This window comes from Schistocerca piceifrons, chromosome 3 (assembly GCF_021461385.2).
Source record: "Schistocerca piceifrons isolate TAMUIC-IGC-003096 chromosome 3, iqSchPice1.1, whole genome shotgun sequence".
Lineage (NCBI taxonomy): Eukaryota > Metazoa > Arthropoda > Insecta > Orthoptera > Acrididae > Schistocerca > Schistocerca piceifrons.
The window spans coordinates 465390948-465410862 of record NC_060140.1 but is presented as its reverse complement, the minus strand read 5'-3'; positions in this window follow the sequence as shown (position 1 = coordinate 465410862).

Genomic DNA, 19915 nt, shown 5'->3' with positions numbered 1-19915 from the left:
TCTCTCTCACGTATTATTTCCTTCTCACTCAGAGTCCCCCAACCCTTCTCTCGCTACAAGTGAACGGTGTGAGTTGGGAGAGTTTAAATCCCGTCATCACCAGTGAGCCTTTATCATCATGAGGTGATGGGCCCATTTTAGACTGTAGCACAGTATACACATTGTGTCCTCTCGATCGAATACTAGTGTGCTGTACCGGCCTCTGGATAGCACCTTCCAATATGCAGTAGTCATACATTTTTGATTGCAGACGTACAAAGTCCGTAATTGGCAATCCATTCGCCTCATCTTTCATTAGACCAATAACCCTTTTGTTCTGTGGAACAATACCATAAGGATTATCAGCCCTGTATGAGAATGTGTCGAATTCATTATGTAGTACCTCATTACTTCACATAGATCCCAGTTCTTCACCCAGTTTATGAAGCTATCTGTATCCATATAAGTAAATTTAGGATCTAGGAAACGAGTTTTCACAAACTTTTGATGTGGAGTTTTGATAGGTGTAGTATGCACATCCCCACATAAGCAGGCTTCGTAAACTCTACTGCAGTCTTCGCCTTCTACACAAGAACAAAGATCTTATTGAATACTGTTACCCACTTAATATTTGGTCTGTCAATGTACTTTCTTACACCATAATGCCTGTCCCATTCGGTTCTAATCAAAATTTCACTTCCTTCCCTAATATTCTCCATTTTTTTGCCAATTGTTGAATTATTCATTAATTTATACAAATCTTTCTCTAAGTCACATGCTGTGGAAGTCTGTGTCTCTTATTCAAATCAATATACTCCTTCAACCAGGGGGCAGCCTGAAGGAGATATCTCGGATGATTCTACACGGCTCCTTCCCCAGGTTGAGACGCTATTGAAGATTACAGCAATGAATAATGTATCTAAGGTGTTCCCCAGTATTGTCATCAGTTTTGGAGTGGAGCCTCCTCACAGAATAAGTTGCTCTGGACACACCAGCAAATAGGTGTGCGCATCATGTAAACTAGTAGGGTATATGAGTTCTTGCTCTACCAAATGCCCCTATCAGAATCAGCCCCCATATCCTCCATCTCTTTCCATCTAATCCCTTGCATTTGTCTTTGGGCACTCATAGAAACTCACCAATCGGTAATTATTGTTGCGTGGTGTGGCTATATAAGTTATTTACATCCAATTACATGATGTAACTCCAATCAGGGAATGTGTTAAATCTGTCACCCATCCACGGGTTATTTGCCTTGGCGTGTCTATGGATACTTTGGCAAGGTCCTCCATGGATCCCACGCCCAAAGAAAAGAAGCATGCCAGTATCAATAATTCTATGCTGCACTTCGTTTTATTGAGCATTGCATTCCAAGAAATCCGAGGTGCCATGAAATAAAAGGCGGCATCTAGAGAATATGTGGTCATGCATAGACTCCAGAATTTCTGGAAAACGTTCACAAGCAAGTGCACATCTGTGCCAATGGAAAGCCGTTCAAACTTTCGTAAAGTGGTGTTGAATTCCCGTCAGACATTCACGGCATGCTCATCTCTACACCCATTGTGGCAGCGCCTGTAAGGTTGCTGGAGAATGCAGTTATGTCAAGTAGCTTGATTTCGTTGAGTTCTGCCATACTATCTACATAATCAGATGGGAAAACCTCCTTTCTATTCACAAGTTGAAAATTTTTCTAGTCAGGAAATGCAGCTTGAGTGATATGCATATCCTTCTGCGAGTTTTTAACAAGTTTATGGAGTGGTGCCTACATAAAACGTAGAGCGTCAAGGAAGCGGAGTGTAATTCTGGGCGTCATTCGTTTTAAAAATGAAATATATTTCTCAAAGTTGTCAGGTAGTCACTGACCTGATTTTTCTCCCAGTCGAAATCAGCCAAGTGCTCAACAAGAAAGTGAGCATTATACCCGCTTACAGATTATGGAAGAAAGGTGTCTGCGTTGATAGCTGGTGCTTCGAATTGCATGTGTTGTGATCTGCACCACGGAACTTCCCCGTAAGATGACAGTGGTCCCTACAAGGAGTTTCCTCTTTTCTATCTAACTTCAGCCCACAAATAGACAGTCAACCACGTTATTGTACAAATCTTGATTCTCCTTCGATTTTGTCATAAGTACATTGCCGCTGTAAGGCTTGTCAATCTCCAATTAAAGTTTCTTAAGCTCAGTGAGCAGCCAAACCACAGCGTCATCTCTGACACAAGATTTGTAGCGGTTAAGACTTGAATCACAGGAAGAAACACTTTGGTACACTGCCACATATGATACATATTTTTCTGTATGTGTGATATGCGAGACTGTAGGATTACCTTGAGAGCGAGTCACAGGATTGAGGAGGCACTCGCAGTCGGTGTACACTAACAAACTGTCATTGCTCCTTATGGTGAACATTTTTGAGCTTTATGGATCTGTTTACCTCAGCAAGCGTAATAACGTATTCCGCGTCCTTGGAAGTGCAGGCTACTAACTGTACTGCTACTAACGTGTGTGAGGGAAAGGCACTGAGGCACCTTAAGCAAATTTGCTTTTTACACTTGTGGTTACTCAACTGAGACAACAGAAATTGGAACCTGCTTCGATCCAAATATAATGATAATTATCAGCTTCAGAGAAGAAAAGCATGTTTACATGCATCTTATACTCACCAGAAATGGAGGAGCTGATGGTTATACACTTGTCCCGGCCACATAGATAAACTGATATTCCGCTGTTCTGAGCCTCAAATTTAGATATGTTCTCGATGTTGATGGGAAACTTGGTACCATCAAAGCTATGACACTTATGAATGAATGTCAAGGTATCTACAGTACTGAAATGTGTGCTCTTGATGTACCTTTAATTTCTTTCAAAAGCCAGGATTGACCATGCAAAACAAAACTGATCCCTTTCATTTTGAACATTACTGCATGCCCTCTTATCAGCTGTATCCTTAGGAAGATCTATAAAGCTAGAACCTCCATTTATCGGATCATAGACATGTGTATGGATGTTGCGGTGTAGTATTCATCTAAGCGCTTTAGCTGACTCTGAACTTCCATCTAGGACAACCAGTCCATTATAGCACTCAAGGTGGATTCACGAAACTCTCAGTGACTTATGTGCTCTGATTATCACTCGATTTTCAAATGAAGACTTATCTCTTCAATACAGAAGCAACTTCGGAGGAGGGGAGGAGAGTGGAGGGGGAGGGGCGCGACAGTTCGATGCAGAGCACTGCACAGCATTTATTGGTGGGATACCATGGATTATCGAATTATTGACTACCTTGAGGAGCTCCATTTCCAGAGCTATCCTCCTGCCTGGTCTCAATGTTTGTAAACGAGATTCGATCCTCAAAGTCGTCTGCAATCACCTAGTGTTCTAACTACCATACAGTGTCACTGATCTAAAGTCCTTCACTAAAAGGACAGGAAGGGGAACTGCCGATAGCCACAGCATCATCTCTATTACTAATTCTGTAACTACAACTAGATGACTAAGTTGCTTGCAGTGAGGTGTTGAGGGTATGTGTCATACCCTCCAAGATCGGCGTGGATGAGGTGGTGGTTGGAGGAAGAGTAGCAGGAGGGGGAGACGCTGCAGTGTGCGGCCAGTGCGAGCAGCCTGGTTGCAGCAGCCCTGACCCGCTCGCCTGAGGTAGGCTGGCGCTGTAGCAGCAACGAGGCGGGGGTGGTGTTGGCGGGACCGGCGGCAGCTTCCCACGCGGCGACTAGCGGCGACTTGCTGGTGAGGCGTGCCTCATTGGGCCCGCTTTGGCCATACTGTATAGCATGAATTATCCCGCAGACACAACCTCGGGTAGAAGAGAGAAAGAATAATGGACACATTTAGGTACAACATTCCAAACATCGCCAGCTGCTGCAGATACAACACAGATCATTTGTAAGCGGAGTGACTGTGTATTACCAGTTTCGCTCTGTATCCTTGGCATCTCCTGCGTCTCCTCATGACAATGAAGGTCTTCCTCTGTCTCCTCCACCCACAGTGACATTTCGTCCTCACTTGAACTAGTGAAGTCCTATCTCTCCAGCTCCGCTAAATCACCTGTATCCCAATGTTCTAACAATAGAAAAATTAACGTAGAAAAAAATCTACGAGAAAAAAATATACATCCACAGGAGATCTGCGATGGCTCTATCTTATCCCTGACTTATAACTCTCCCTGTTCACCTTCTTCTACCAGAAAATCGCCTGCAACAAGGAATACGCAACATATTTCACGTATACGATGAAATGTTTGTCAAACAATGACATATTATATATACACAGTATTACAAACAAGATGAAAAATATATATACTACTTACAATACTGCTGCTGCTGCTACTACTTTTGCTGTCTTTCAGCAGCCAGGTCGTCAGTTATTCACTGCACATGTACAGAAACAAAACGACATTCTTAGTAAAAAGAAAAGAAGTAACGTTTTATCGATTTTGGTCCTCAAACTCATCTACAACAACAACATATTACATACATATCGAAATGTTTAGAAAGAAATTACCTATACACAGGACCAAGATGAAAAACAGTTAATGGAAATATACGAAAAAAACGAAGTAGCATTTATCGATTTTCGTCCTAAAATCATCTGCAACGACAACATATTATGTAAATGTTCAAAATTTTTTTCATAAAGACATTTCAATACAGGACACTACGTTGAAAAACAAATTAATGGATACGTATGACATTCTTTTCGAAAAATTAACATTTATCGATTTTTATGCACAAAATCATGTACAACAGCAAACACGCACTGACTGACCACTAAGTAATAGCAACACATTACGTATATTCTACTTATGACGATATTGCTGCTGCCGCTGTTGGACCGTTGCCTCGCTGCCTCCAACTCTTCCATGGTTTGGATGATGAATGCTCCAACAAAAAGAAAAAAGAATTAACATCTAAATCTGAACTCATATGCTATAAAACATTTTTTTTAGTTTGAAATCTAAAAACGCAATGACTTGACAAGAACATCTGCAAATGAAAATTTTAATCCTTTAAAATAATAAAAATCTTGAAATATGGTAGAAACTGCAAGAAAATATATTTTCTTCATTACAACAATGCCAAATTAATTTAAGCACATTCATAATCACCAGATATTTTCTTTTTACGTAAGCGTTTTCCAATATATATGGGAAGTATATAATTAATCTAGAAAGCTGAGCTCTAAAATCATATGATAAAGGGTTCCTTTATTTGGTTCAACGGAAAGTACGATGATACAAGCGATAACGTTCCAGCAAACATGAATCCGAAAACGATCTAATAACTGCTAATGGGTGGTTAAGAACCGCCACTGATTTCAATACGAAATATTGCCCCTGTTCGTACCTATGTATTCGAAATATAAGCTTTTCGATTAATAACGCATATAACTGAACTCAAATTTCAGCCCTGTCCAAACTTAACGAGAGATACAACACTACTTCAGCAAGTTACATACTACAATGTGTTACAGCGTAAAGTCAAGCGCCGGCACGGCAGTCGGGAACGAAAGGGAAGAGATGGCTGTGAGAAGACTTTAGCCAATCGCACGCTGACCGGGCCTCTCCCCAGGACGAAAACGCGACAGCTGCGGCCCCTGTGTGAGGAGGACAGAAGCGTCGCGATCGACTGCTGATGGCCCAGTTGAGTAGCAGCTTCAAGCTTAGCGACTTAAGGGAGCAGCGTCAGCACTAGCTAGTCACTTCACTTGTGCTCTCTATGTTGCACAGACTTGAGATTGTTTGACTGCAGAAGATTCATTATTTTGTATGTCGACCTTCGCTGTGTAATTTCAGAAGTTAAGTATTGTAAATTTCTCTTTGTAATAAAACTCTTTAATACCACTTGCTTGAATGTTTATCTAGCGAACCGAGTACGCAGGTTTCCTAGGCACCACACAATTAACTTTACACTGGTACCTATTAAAGGATGGAATACAGTGCACGGATATCCACTTACCCTCATTCTGCCAACGGCCTTGTCAAAGTGGGGTGGAGGAGCGGACCTAGGTTCAGGCACTCTCTTGTCCTTGGGGTGGGAAACTGCCCTTAACGGCGGAAGAATCAGCTCTGAAGCAGCAGAAGGCAATGGAAACCACTGCATTAAAAACACACATGTATCGACAGGACATGTGGCCTGCTACCGAAAAAGTGTCATGATGATCATGTCTCCATTGGCAAAAGTTCCGGAATAGCCAATCATTCGGATCTCCTGGAGGGGACTGCCAAGTAGAAGGTGACCATGAGAAGAAGATTGAATAACCGACGAAAAGAAAACGTTCTACGAGTTTGGGCGTAGAAAGTTAGAAGCCTGAATGTGGTAGGTAATCTTGAAAACCTGAAAGGGAAATGCAAATGCTCAATCTAGATACAGTAGGGGTCAGTGAAGTGAAATGGAAAGAAGAATAGAATTTCTGGCCAACTGAGCAGAAAATGTTACAAAGTAAGTAAGATTCGTTATGATTAGAAATGTAGTGCAAATGAGTGTTACATTAAACAGTTCAGTGACAGGGTTGTTCTTGTCAGAATCGACAGCAAACAAATGTTGACAACGATAGTTCAGGTATACATGGCGACGTTGCAAGCAGAAGATGAAGAATTAGAGAAAGTATATGAGGATACTGAAAGCGTAATACAGTACGTAAAGGAAGACGAAAATCTAATAGTCATGGGGGACTGGTATGCAGTTGTAAGGAGAGGAGTAGAAGAAAAGGTTACAGGTGAATATCGGCTTGTGACAAGGAGAAGCATAAATTGAGTTCTGTAATAAATTTCAGCTAGTAATAGCGAATACCCTGTTCAGGAATCACAATAGGAGGAGGTATACTTCGAAAAGACCGGGTGATAGCTAAAATTACAGTTAGATTACATCAGATAGAGATTCCGAAATCAGATACAGGATTGTAAGGCGTACCCAGATGCTGAATATAGACTCAGATCACAAAGTAGCTGTGATGAAAAGTAGGCTGTAGCTCAAGGCATTAGTCAAGAAGAATCAATACGCAAAGAAGTGGGATACAGAGGTGCTAAGGGTTGACGACCTACGCTTCAAGTTCTCCAAGGCTATACGGCAATAAGGAATAGCTCAGTAGGCAGTAGAGCTGAATAGGAATGGACATCTCTAAAAAGGGCAATCACAGAAGTTGGAAAGAAAAACATAGCTACGAAGAAGGTAACTGCAAAGAGACCATGGGTAGCCTAAGAATCCTGCCTCGGGCACGGATGTGTGTGATGTCGTTAGGTTAGTTAGGTTTAAGTAGTTCTAGCATTAGCGGACTGATGACCTCGGATGTTAAGTCCCATAGTGCTTAGAGCCATTTGAACCATTTGATCGATGAAAGAAGGAAGTACGAAAATGTTCATGGAAATTCAGGAATACATGAATACAACTCGCTGTGGAATGAAATAAATAGGCAGCGCATGGAAGCTAAGATGACATGGTTGCACGAAGAATAGGAAGAAATTGAAAAAAGAACCTTCACTGACATTAAAAGCAAGGGTGGTAATATTAAGAGTGAAACGCGAACTCCACTGCTAAACGTACACGAGAGAACGGATAGGTGGAAAGAGATCATTGAAGGCGTCTATGAGGGAGAAGATTTGTCTGATGTGATAGAAGAAGAAAAAAGGGGTCGGTAGAGAAGACATACGGGATCCAGTACTAGAACTAGCCTTCATGAGAGCTTTAGGGGACTTACGATCAACTAAGGCAGAAGGAATGGATAACATCCCATCAGAATTTGAAAAATCATTGCAGGGGAAATGACAAGAAAACGACTATTCACGCTCTTCTGTAGAATGTACGGGTCTGGCGACATACCAAAAGATTTTCGGAAAAATATCATCCACGCAATTCCCAAGACTGCAAGGGCTGACAAGTGCGAGAATTATCCCACAATCAGCTAAACTTCTCATGCATCCATGTTGCTGAGAAGAATACTATACAGAAGAATGGAAAAGAAAATTGAGAATGTGCCAGACGAGCATCAGTTAGGCTTTAGGAAAGATAAAGGCACCAGAGAGGCAATTCTGATGTTTCGGTTGATAATGGAAGCAAGACTAATGAAAAATAAAGACACGTGCATAGGATTTATGAGCCTGGAAAAATCGTTCGAGAAGGTAAAATAGTTCAAGATGTTCAAAAGTAGGCGTAATCTATAGGGAGAGGCGGGTAATACGCAATATGTACAAAATCCAAGAAGGAATAACAAGAGTGGACGACCAAGAACGAATCACTCGGATTCAAAAGGATGTGAAACAGAAATGTAGTGTTTTCCCACTGCTGTTCAATCTGTACACCGAAAAAGCAATGATAGAAATAAAAGAAAGTTTCAGGAGTGGAATTAAAATTCAAGATGAAACGATATTAATGATACGATTCGCTGACGACATTGCTGTCCTGAGTGAAAGTGAAGAAGAATTACATGGTATGCTGAATGGAATGAACAGTCTAATGAGTACAGAATATGGATTGAGAGTAAATCGAAGAAAGATGAAAGTAATGAGAAGCAGCAGAAATGAGAACTGCGAGAAACTTTACGTTACGGTCACGAAATGAGTAAAATTAAGGAATTCTGCTGCCTAGGCAGCAAAATAACCACTGGTTGACGGAACAACGAGGACATCGAGAATGTAAATCTTGAACACTGCATTGTATGGTAGTGGAGAATAAGTAGTGAAACATGGACTGTGGGGGAAGCGGAACAGAAAACAATCGAAGCATTTGAGATGTGGTGCCACAGGCGAATGTTGAAAATAAGGTAAGGAGGGAGGTGGTTCTGCGCAGAATCGGAGAGGAAAGAAATATTAGGAAAACACTGACAAGGGGAAGAGGCAGGATGATAGGACATCTGTTAAGACATCGGTGAATGACTTCCGTGATACTAGAGGGATCTGTAGAGGGCAAAAACTATAAAGGAAGACAGAGACAGGAATAGATCCAGCAAATAACTGAAGACATAGGCTGCCAGTGCTACTCGTAGATAAAGAGGTTGGCACGGGAAAGGAATTCGTGGCGGGTCGCATCGAACCAGTCAGAAGACTAATGACAAAAAAAAAACCGTTAAACACTTCGTATAGGTAGACGAGGCTGTGCAATTTACACCTTCAGCTCTTCAGCCATATCAATGGCACTGTTGTACACTTGTCTCTTGAGATAATCTCATAGAGAACAGGTGATCTCTGTGATATGAGACAACAGTTTTCGCTTGAGGTATCCATTTTGGAATATATTGGTGCGTTGTTGGCGTCTTACACCACCAGCAAACCGTTCCAGGGCCCCAGCGTGAATCACGAAATTCCCCAACTATGGACCATGTGTGAAATTTTGAGTCTAATTAAATGAGAACATTATCGAAAAGTTTACGTTCTGAATACATTTGTTCTACCTATTCATTCGTTCTGGAGTCACTGGTGGCGGGTAAGCACACATCCACTAAATGGTAGTTTAGAACCTTTTTCCGTTGGATCGTTTTTGTTTCTGTTATTGTAAACTTTCATCTGTGGCAGTTTTGACTATTAATTGTTATGCACCCTGTACAACACGGTGGCACAAATACTCTCGGACAGCGGTCAGTAGTTTAGATTTAGCTTTAGGCTGCGATAGATAACTTCTAATGATTTTAGATCCTTCAACAATGAAGTGACGAGTGGTAGTTGCAGCTTTGTTGATTTTTATTTTATTGTCATTAGCTTGTGGTCAAAGACATTTATCTCTGCCCAACGTTTCGTCTTCCGGTGCGGGGGACATCATCAGACGCTATAACAACTCAGAAATCAGTTGTAATCTCCTTCAAGCTCAGCAAGCTAAACTGTCCGCACGAGAGTAGTGTGGCCATGATGACTCTTATCCATTTGATTTACATTTGTGTCATCACCCGACCCCGGTCATTGACCTCTCTGTCATATCATTAACCATGTCTGTTTATGTATGACGTCACAATGACGACGCAGGAAGCCACGCTCCCTTGTTCCTGGTAACATCATCATGATGGTGAATATCGGGATTTTTGAAACTTGGTGGGAAATTTAAATATAGCTGGCAGTGCGTCCACCGATGTACGACATCTCAGTGATGACGTCGGAACCTACGCTTCCTTGTTCCTGGTGACATTATCATGATGGTGAATGGCAGGATATATGAAACTTGGTGGGAAGTTTAAAATAATTGAAGCTGATGTAGGGCAGTATATGGAAATAAATGATGATGACATTCGGTGGTAAATTTAAATAATTAAAATGGTGGTGAGCAGTTAATTTCAATATTAAAGATGGAGGTGGATGACAAATTTATAAAAATTAAAGATGGCAGTGGTCAGTAAATTTACTAAATTAATTATAGTGATGAGCAGTTCAAAGGGTTCAAATCGCTCTGAGCACTATGGCACTTAACTTCTGAGGTCATCAGTCCCCTAGAACTTTTAAAAAAAATCTTTATTTACCATCAACAATAATATTTATACATCTCAACCCACCTCCTTATCCGATTAGTGGGTCTTACTTGCTACTGTTAGTTACAATTAGCAGCTAATTACAATACGTTGTGAGCTACAGCTACAATCTAATTTCAATGGGCAGCTATATTTATTTATTTTAACTCCTAAGATTTTTTAAGCTAATCCTACATCCTACTTCCTGCAGCAATGTACAAACCTACTTTATTGCCTTGCCCATCGAGCTAATCCCGATGGGCGTGCCCCTGACACTGGGCAGGCCAGGATGTTAATCGCTGCAAGTTCCTAAATCTAGAATTCTAGTCCTACTAACTAGTTCTAACCTACGTCATCTCCAGTGTATTGTCAAATCCAGGTTATTTTTAGTCCCCATTCCCCCTAATCCCGTACGTGGCGGATTCCAGACTGAAGGGTCGGCCTATCCACGCACAGGCGGTATGGGAATAGGGCAAGTGTTTGTCGTGATCTGTGCTTCTTAGTTTTGTTCCCTCAAATATTCTCTCAACACTTTCTGTGATACCTCGTTGGCAAGTCTGTTCAGTGTTTGGAAGGTGTCTTCTTGTCTTATCAGGTGATAAGTGTCATGGACGGGTAGTTGGTCACGTAATGTAGAAGCAACATCATTGAAGAGGGGGCACTTGTAAATCACATGATCGGGAGTGCCCACTGGTTCACCACATTCACACACTGGTGTGGCCCTTTTCCCGAACCGACATAAGTATGCCGGGTAGGGTCCATGTCCAGTAAGAAAATGGATTAGTCCTCTGGTGGGTTCAAAGTACTTCATTCTCAGCCGTTCCCTGATGCTTGGTATCAACTCATTTGACTGTAGCGCTTAGAACCGCTCGGCCACTCCGGCCAGCGATGAGGAATAAATTTAAATATTAAAGATGGCAATGGCCAGTAAACTTAAAAAAATAAAAAAATGGCGGTTGACAGTATATTTAACTAAGTAAAGATGGCACTGGGTGGTACATTCAGAAAAATTGCATGTTATTTTCAAGCAATCGAATTGCGTCCACACGCACTCACACAAACACATACACAAACACACACACACACACACACACACACATATATATATATATATATATATATATATATATATATATATGTGTGTGTGTGTGTGTGTGTGTGTGTGTGTACGAGCGTTGAGATGACTTCATCGAAGAAAGGGCGTGGATTGTGAGGTCATCATAGTGACATCATACATAAAGGGACATAGCTTATAAGGTCATTCTGAGAGGTCAGTTTGCTTCACGGACGTTACAAATTCAAACAACCTGTATCAGTGTCACCATAGCAATATACATATATAAAAGCAGTTTGCCTTGCTGAGCTCCTTTGGCATTGTAACTGCTTTCTGAGTTGTTATAGCCTGTATTGATGTCCCCAGGACTGATTGACGTAACATTAGACAGAGGAATACGGCTTGTACCACGGCCTAATGCCTAATAAACAAATATCACAAAAATGTAGACACTCGGCCTGGCCCATTCAGCTGTAGTGTAGGAGCGTTCCGAGCCTGAGCTGCCCGCACGATAACCGGCATTGCTCTTGCCGCGGCATGTTTTGTAGCGGCCAGCGGTCCGCATTCCGCGTCGCGACGCCACAGTTGTGCGCCGGCGCCGGCGCCGCCAATTACCTCAGGACCGGGGCTGGCAGCGGCGCATGCGCAGTGCGGTCACCCCCACAGCCGTGACCGGTACGCTCCTCCGTTGAGCGCGCGGCCACGCGGCCATTACACGCACCATGAATAATTGCAGCCGCATCTCCGCGCTATCTGCTGAGCCGGCTCAATGGTTTGATTGAATAATACGAGAAGAGATTCGTATCGAGACGACGACCAGGCGGACGTGAGCGAAATTTTGAGCAGGACGCGGTCAGCGCTTTGCTTCTATACGGCATTGTATCCCTCGCCTAAATGGTTCCAGTCGCGGACGGGTCGTACAGTCCGTTCTTGGAAACACTTACTCCAAGTTATTGTTGAACGCTCGTCCTGCAATGGCAAGGCGGTAAGTTCGGGTGTTTAGTTCCCCTTTGTTTCCAGACATTGCCCCTTTTGAAGACAATGCGCTGCCTCCAAATTTCAATCGACTAAACTCCATTGTAAAGGGTAATTCTAAATGTTCAGAAAAAGTTCTACCTATTAATTACATCCAGAACCCCTTACAGCCAAATTTTTTTGTGAATTTTTGTGAATCATTTTCGGTGTAGCTCCAAGTAAAAGCGAAAGATCCTTTCGCTTTTATATCAACAAAAACTTATCTGTATACCAAAGTGGAAAAGAAGATATTTTAAACCACCACGACCTCTTTCCCACCGTGGAAAATCTTGGAATGACACGGTCATCTCTCTATGCAACGGAATGGTGAGGGTAACAGTCCGATAAACTAAACCAATTGGTAACTCCTTTACCCACACCCTTTACCATACACAGGGTGAGTCACCTAACGTTACCGCTGGATATATTTCGTAAACCACAACAAATACTGACGAACCGATTCCACAGACCGAACGTGAGGAGAGGGGCTAGTGTAATTGTTTAATACAAACCATACAAAAATGCACGGAAGTATGTTTTTTAACACAAACCTATGTTTTTTTAAATGGAACCACGTTAGTTTTGTTAGCACATTTGAACATATAAACAAATACGTAATCAGTGCCGTTTGTTGCACTGTAAAATGTTAATTACATCCGGAGATATTGTAACCTAAAGTTGACACTTGAAACCTCCGACGTTCAGTTGCGTGTTGTAACAAACACGGGCCACGGTCGGCGAGCAGCATCTTCAGGGACATGTTTACGATGACGACCGTGTTTACGAGTGTGGCTGTAGTGCACTGTTGTGGTTTGGTCTAGCTGTCGCAGTGACCGCATGTAGCGCTTGCTGCTATTGTTATTCTGCATTCGTCTCCGCACGCAGACCAACTGTAGTACACCGTGTTACCAGACGTCTGTGATAGTGTAGTGTTGTAGGAACTGTGACCATGGTGTATTCGAACTCTGAAAAGGCGGAGATGATACTCATCTATGGCGAGTGTCGACGAAATGCAGCTGAAGCCTGCAGGGTGTGTGCAGAACGGTACCCGGACAGAGAGCATCCAACGTGCCGCACGTTGCAAAACATCTACCGCCAACTGTATGCAACAGGTATGGTCGTAGCAAGCAAACGGGTCCATAACAGGCCCGTCACAGGAGAAGCGGGGGCAGTTGGTGTGTTAGCTGCTGTTGCCATGAACCCACGCATGAGAACAAGGGACATTGCGAGAGCCGGTGGACTGAGTCAAAGTAGTGTCATGCGCATATTGCATCGTCACCGCTTTCACCCGTTTCATGTGTCGCTACATCAGCGATTACATGGTGATGACTTTAATCATCGAGTGCAATTCTGTCGATGGGCATTAACGGAGAATGCGTTGCAGTTCTACCTGTTTACCGATGAAGCGGGTTTCACAAACCACGGGGCAGTGAACATACGGAACATGCATTACTGGTCCGTGGACAATCCTCGCTGGCTCAGACAGGTAGAGAGACAGCGACCGTGGACTGTAAATGTATGGTGCGGAATCATTGGCGACCACCTCATTGGTCCTCACATCATTGCAGGGGCCCAAACAGCTGCAACATACATCGCGTTTCTACAGAATGATCTGCCAACGTTGCTCGAAAATGTCCCACTGGAAACGCGTCGACGTATGTGGTATCAGCATGATTGTGCACCTGCACATTCCGCAATTAACACTAGGCTGACCCTTGACAGGATGTTCGACGGGCGTTTCATAGGACGTGGAGGACGCATAAATTGGCCAGCCCGTTCTCCTGATCTTACACCTCTGGACTTCTTTCTGTGGGGTACGTTAAAGGAGTATGTGTACCGTGATGTGCCTACAACCCCAGAGGATATGAAACAACGTATTGTGGCTGCCTGCGGCGACATTACACCAGATGTACTGCGGCGTGTACGACATTCATTACGCCAGAGATTGCAATTGTGTGCAGCAAATGATGGCCACGACATTCAACATCTATTGGCCTGACATGTCGGGACACACTCTATTCCACTCCGTAATTGAAAACGGAAACCACGTGTGTACGTGTACCTCACCCCTCATGGTAATGTACATGTGCGTCAGTGAAAAAGGCCAATGAAAAGGTGTTAGCATGTGGACGTAATGTGCTGTTCCAGTCTCTTCTGTACCTAAGGTCCATCACCGTTCCCTTTGGATCCCTACGTAATTCGGTGCTCTCCGATACACACGATCGAACAGCGGAGGAGTGGTACTCAAGCGTCAACTTTAGGTTACAATATCTCCGGATGTAACTAACATTTTACAATGCAACAAATGGCACTGATTACGTATTTGTTTATATGTTCAGATGTCCTAACAAAACTAACGGGGTTCCATTTTTAAAAAAAGTAGGTTTGTGTTAAAACACATACTTCCGTGCATATTGTTATGGTTTGTATTAACCAGTTACACTATCCCATCTCCTCACGGTCGGTCTGTGGAATTGATTCGTCAGTATTTGATGTGGTTTACGAAATATATCCAGCGGTAATGTTACGTGACTCACCCTGTATATCGCGGCAGAGGTACAATGTCACCTATTCTGATCTACCCGCGTTCTGAACTTGATGGAAACTCCTGAGTGGCATAAGAATCTTTGTTTCGAATATTTCAGACGTCTTTTTTTAGTTTCTGATGGAGCTTGAATTTCAGGGTTCGAGACCTCCCGGTAAAGTAGTAAATCTCCCTCCTACCAGGAAGAGCCCTCGCGTGAACATTTGTCATCATTCTGGGAGATTTTGGGTCTCGAGTTGATTTCAACTGCAGTAACCAAGACCTGCAGTGAATGTCCCACAGCTGTATTAATACCAGTGATAAAAGGGTCTGTAATTTTACTCTAAAAGCAAATCAAGGCAAAACGTATGAGAGGCGTGAAATAATCCCGTTCCGCGAGCGTGGCCTTTACAGCCGAGAATGTTGATAATCGCAACTTAATACGGTTGTGTAACTCCTCGTTATTATTACAAAACGCAGAAGTATTGTTCTCAGAAATCCTTTCTCGTGCTGGCTGTGGCCACCCTTTCCGGTTTTCGGCATCAGAATATTGGGTGTGGTGCCGATGAAAGAAGTAATATGCACCGCTGGGTTTCACATCAAACAGAACACTTATATATGCAAGAGAGAAACAGAACAGATTGGGTGGTACAAAGATTTTCATAAACGTAATTCTACTTAATGCAACATAACAAACGTGTTTGTTGTTCCACAAATTCATATTTGAAATTCTGATTTATTCCTCTTAAATATGATTTTTTTTTCGGCCATGGCAGTCCTCTTCTCACGTGTCATGTCTCTCAGCTGGTTCAGAAGACGTTTTTAGATGCGTCAGCACAAGTTTGTAAAGCAATCAACAAGAAGAATGCCTTATATAGACGTTTGATCACTGAACACAACATTTACGACACTTTCAGGAAGAAATTCTAGAAATTTTATTGCAACTGGATAAGAGTTAATTATTCTAGACCGACCAAAACAATTCTCATTCTCTCTCTACTCTCTCCAGGAAACTTGAGAGTAATTGCATATCTGAAAGAGGGATCTCGGAAATATTTCTCGCAGATAAAGTTGTTACGATAGAATAAAATTTTTGGTTCTACGTGACAGTTTCTTTGATTAAGCACAACTCCCATATTTTTCTAAAAATTGTTATTGTCTGTTCCAGCCTCAGTAAACCAAAATCGTGCCATTCCCGCATTTGTTACCGACACAAATAATCTCTTTAAAAAGAAAGAAAAAGGAGGATAGCAGAAATTATAATAAACAAAAACACGAATGATATTTTTACACTTCGAGCACCTTCCAGGGCCTGTTCAATTAACGGTTGACGAGCTGCTATATAATGTATTTAGGCGTGTAATGTGTTGTGTAGAATTTAACATTATTTGCACTTTATCCTCCTTTCTCTTTCCTGTCAAACAGATCGTCTAATACTAAATGCAAAATTTTAACATTATTTGAGTGACCTGTGCTTGAAATGCAGAATAGGAAATTAATGAGACTGTTACTCTGCTTCCCTAAGGCAGTTCACGTTATCACTGAAGATTTATGGTCTCATTTCTTTCCCCTCGTGAAAGTGCATTACGTGTTGCCACATATTGCCATATGAGCGTACGTAATGCAACAGGGAACACAGTTTAACATTATCGTTTTTGTGGTCCAAATTTTATGGCGTGGGGAAAAAGATTGTCACAAGTTCGTACTGACCTTCAAATCTATGAACACGGTATTCCTGCCAGTCAGCGTTATTGCGTCACTGGAATCCTTTCCCAGGTGCGTATACTCAGGAGTACATGCGGCCATAGCTTCATTCTCATGGACGACAATGCACGACTGCATCAAAATGAGCAGGTGGAGCAGCTCTTAGATGGATAGAATATTCGGCGAATGGACTAATCTGCACGTTCCCCCCGATGTAACCTGGTAGTCAAGGAAGGCAGGAGTCGGTTATGGCTGTGGACGGGGCCGTAATCAGTTACAATTGGTTCCCTTTTGCAATTACACGCATTTATTTTTTAAACGATAATTCCAGACTCAGCAATAAATAAAGATATCACACGTTATTAGTAAAAGAATAAACACTGTGTAATTAATAGTGCTTTCAGTGCGTTACAACTTACCAAATAAGCATAAAATCCAGACACAGCAAATAATGTTTTAAAAACAGGCCAGTGTGATCCCCATTAGAATTTTAAGGCGAGTAACCAGTCACAGCTGAAGGCCTTTAACGCCAAGAACGGCAATTATATAAAAAAAGTAACAAACATACTATAAAACAGCAATGCAATAGCAAAGGTTAATTTTAAAAGACAGGCAACTGATCACCAAACGGGTGAGACAAAATGGAGGTAACTTGGTAGCACAACCATTTAATCCTTCTGTAACGTCAAGAATAGCAATTAAATAAAAATTATAAAAAACGTACAATAAAACAGCAAATACAACAGCTAAGGATAATCTAAAAGGACAAGCAACTGACCACCAAACAGGTGAGATAAAATGATGGTAAACCTGGTAGCACAATCATTTAAACCTGCTGCAACGCCTAGAATGGTAGTTATATAATAAATTTTAGAAACATACAATAAAACAGAAAATACAATAATAAAACATAAGGGCCAGTCACAGGCGGTGCACCAGGAATCGACCTCTGAGTAGGTCTGGCAGAAAATACTTTCGCGACCGATGAGGTAGGCAGCCAAGAGTTGCATTCACTTCACAAGATGGTAACTTAGACTAGTGGCAGTCTAACGAATGACTAATGATTATCTTGCTATGGCTACCTGACGTGCAATAAACTAAATGGAAAATGTAAAAATACGCCAAAGCTGGAACCGGCAGTCTGGACTCCGTCCGCAGAATACTGTGCTTAGAGCGTCTGGAACGAGAAAGGAATCACTACCACTAGAGTAGAAGAATCGCCAACCAACCTACAATCAAGAAAGCTGTCAAAACTACACGCCTCACCGGACACCAGCGGCAACGCAAGGAAACGTACACTGCTGTTACATACACTAACCCCAGGGCAGGTAACTGGGGCGTTAGCGGCCACGATGGAGGAAAAATACCGCTGGCTGAACTTAACAAACTGAACGCAATAAATAGTAATTAGAAGTCCAGGAAAGCTAATCAGATCCGCTTTTCCCAAGCACTCCACTCGCTGCTCTTCGCCTAGGCAACACTATGAGCAGCAACACGAACCCAAGTCACTGGAGAATCGCAAGATCTCACAATGATGGAGGTTCCTCTACTTGATTCCAAATGAACTCAACTTAAATCTTGCAGGATCCGGTTTACGACGAGGTCGTGCACCCTCGTGACCACAGGCCTTCGATGCGGCAGTCCATGCGTGCCGCCAGTGGACCGGGTGTGTTCGCGCACTGCACGGACCTGGCTCCTTCTGAGTCCCCAAGCGAACTGCCCACTGGCACTTCCCGGAAGGACAACGGCGTCGCCCCAAACATAGGGCCACAGTTACTGCATATCGATAACCGCCGCTGCTGCGACTTGCGGACAGGCCGCGCTTGCGAAACCAAGTGGCGCCAGTCAACACGAGAAGAAGACAAACAACCGCCACCACGCCAACTAAACCATATGGTCTAACCTCAAATGGAGGACGTAAACCTACAAACAGCACCAACGTGAGCAGGAGCACACATGTGGGATACATTGGAGAGAGGCTTGCTGCAGCACCTGCACATACAACAAAGACCATCCAGCCATTGCCCACCGAAATGGTGGTGGAATGGAACTCCCAACCACAAGAACGCCTCACCAGGCTTGTGGCCAGCGAGGGAGCACGTTGCAGAACATGCACCGCCGTCCGTCGTGATCACGGACCCTAGTCACAACCATGTTCCGCCTTGTGTAATGTATAGCAGACCAACATAAATGTCGGCTACTGCAGTGCAGTTACCGTCCCCTGAATAAAAGTGACATTTCTTTTCGCATCACTGCATATTTCTTTAGATACCTTTTGTACTATATTGTAGCGTTCCTTCCTATGTTTCATCGAGCTATGCTACTTGGCAGTGACACATCATGGGAATGCCACTATGGTCCTTGCTCACCAGTGTATACACCGAGGTGATGAAAGTCATGAGATACCAATATGCGCACATACAGCTGGCGGTAGTATCACGTACGCCTGGTATAAAAGGGCAGTGCATTGGCGGAGCTCTTAATCGTACCCAAGTGAGCCATGTGGAAAGCTTTCACACATTATCATGGCCGCACGACGAGAATTAACAGACTTTGAACGCGGAATGGTAGTTGGACCTAGACGTATAGGACATTCCATTTTGTAAATCGTTAGCGAATCCAATGTTCCGAGATCCACGGTGTCAAGAGTGTGCCAAATACCAAATTACAGGCATTACCTATCACCACGAACAACGCAGTGGCCGACAGCCTTCACTTAACGATCGAGGGCGTTTGCGTAGAGTTGTCTGTGCCAACAAACAATGCGTGAAATATCTGAAGAAATGAGTGTGGGGTGTACAAGGAACGTATTCATTAGGATAGTTCACCGAAATTTGGCGTTAATGGGCTTTGTAAGCAGACACATGAAGCGAGTGTCTTGCGCTCCTGGGCTCGTGACCATATCGGTTGCACCCTGGACGGAGTCAAGCTGTCAACAAACCACTGTGCAAGCTAGTGGTGGGCTGTGTTTACATGGAATGGAGGGCACTTTATTTAGACAAGTTCGTCTTGATCATACAAATGTCTTACACTTTGTTTTCGGTTTCGGCATACTGCCATCCTCACATGATTAAAATATTCTGATGTAAATCATTGTCAAGCTAAACATGTGAGTACATGTACCGGTCATAAAGTGTAAGAAATCTGTTTGACAAGACGGACTCATGAAAATAAAGTGCCGAAAAATGATTGCGGACTTATTTAT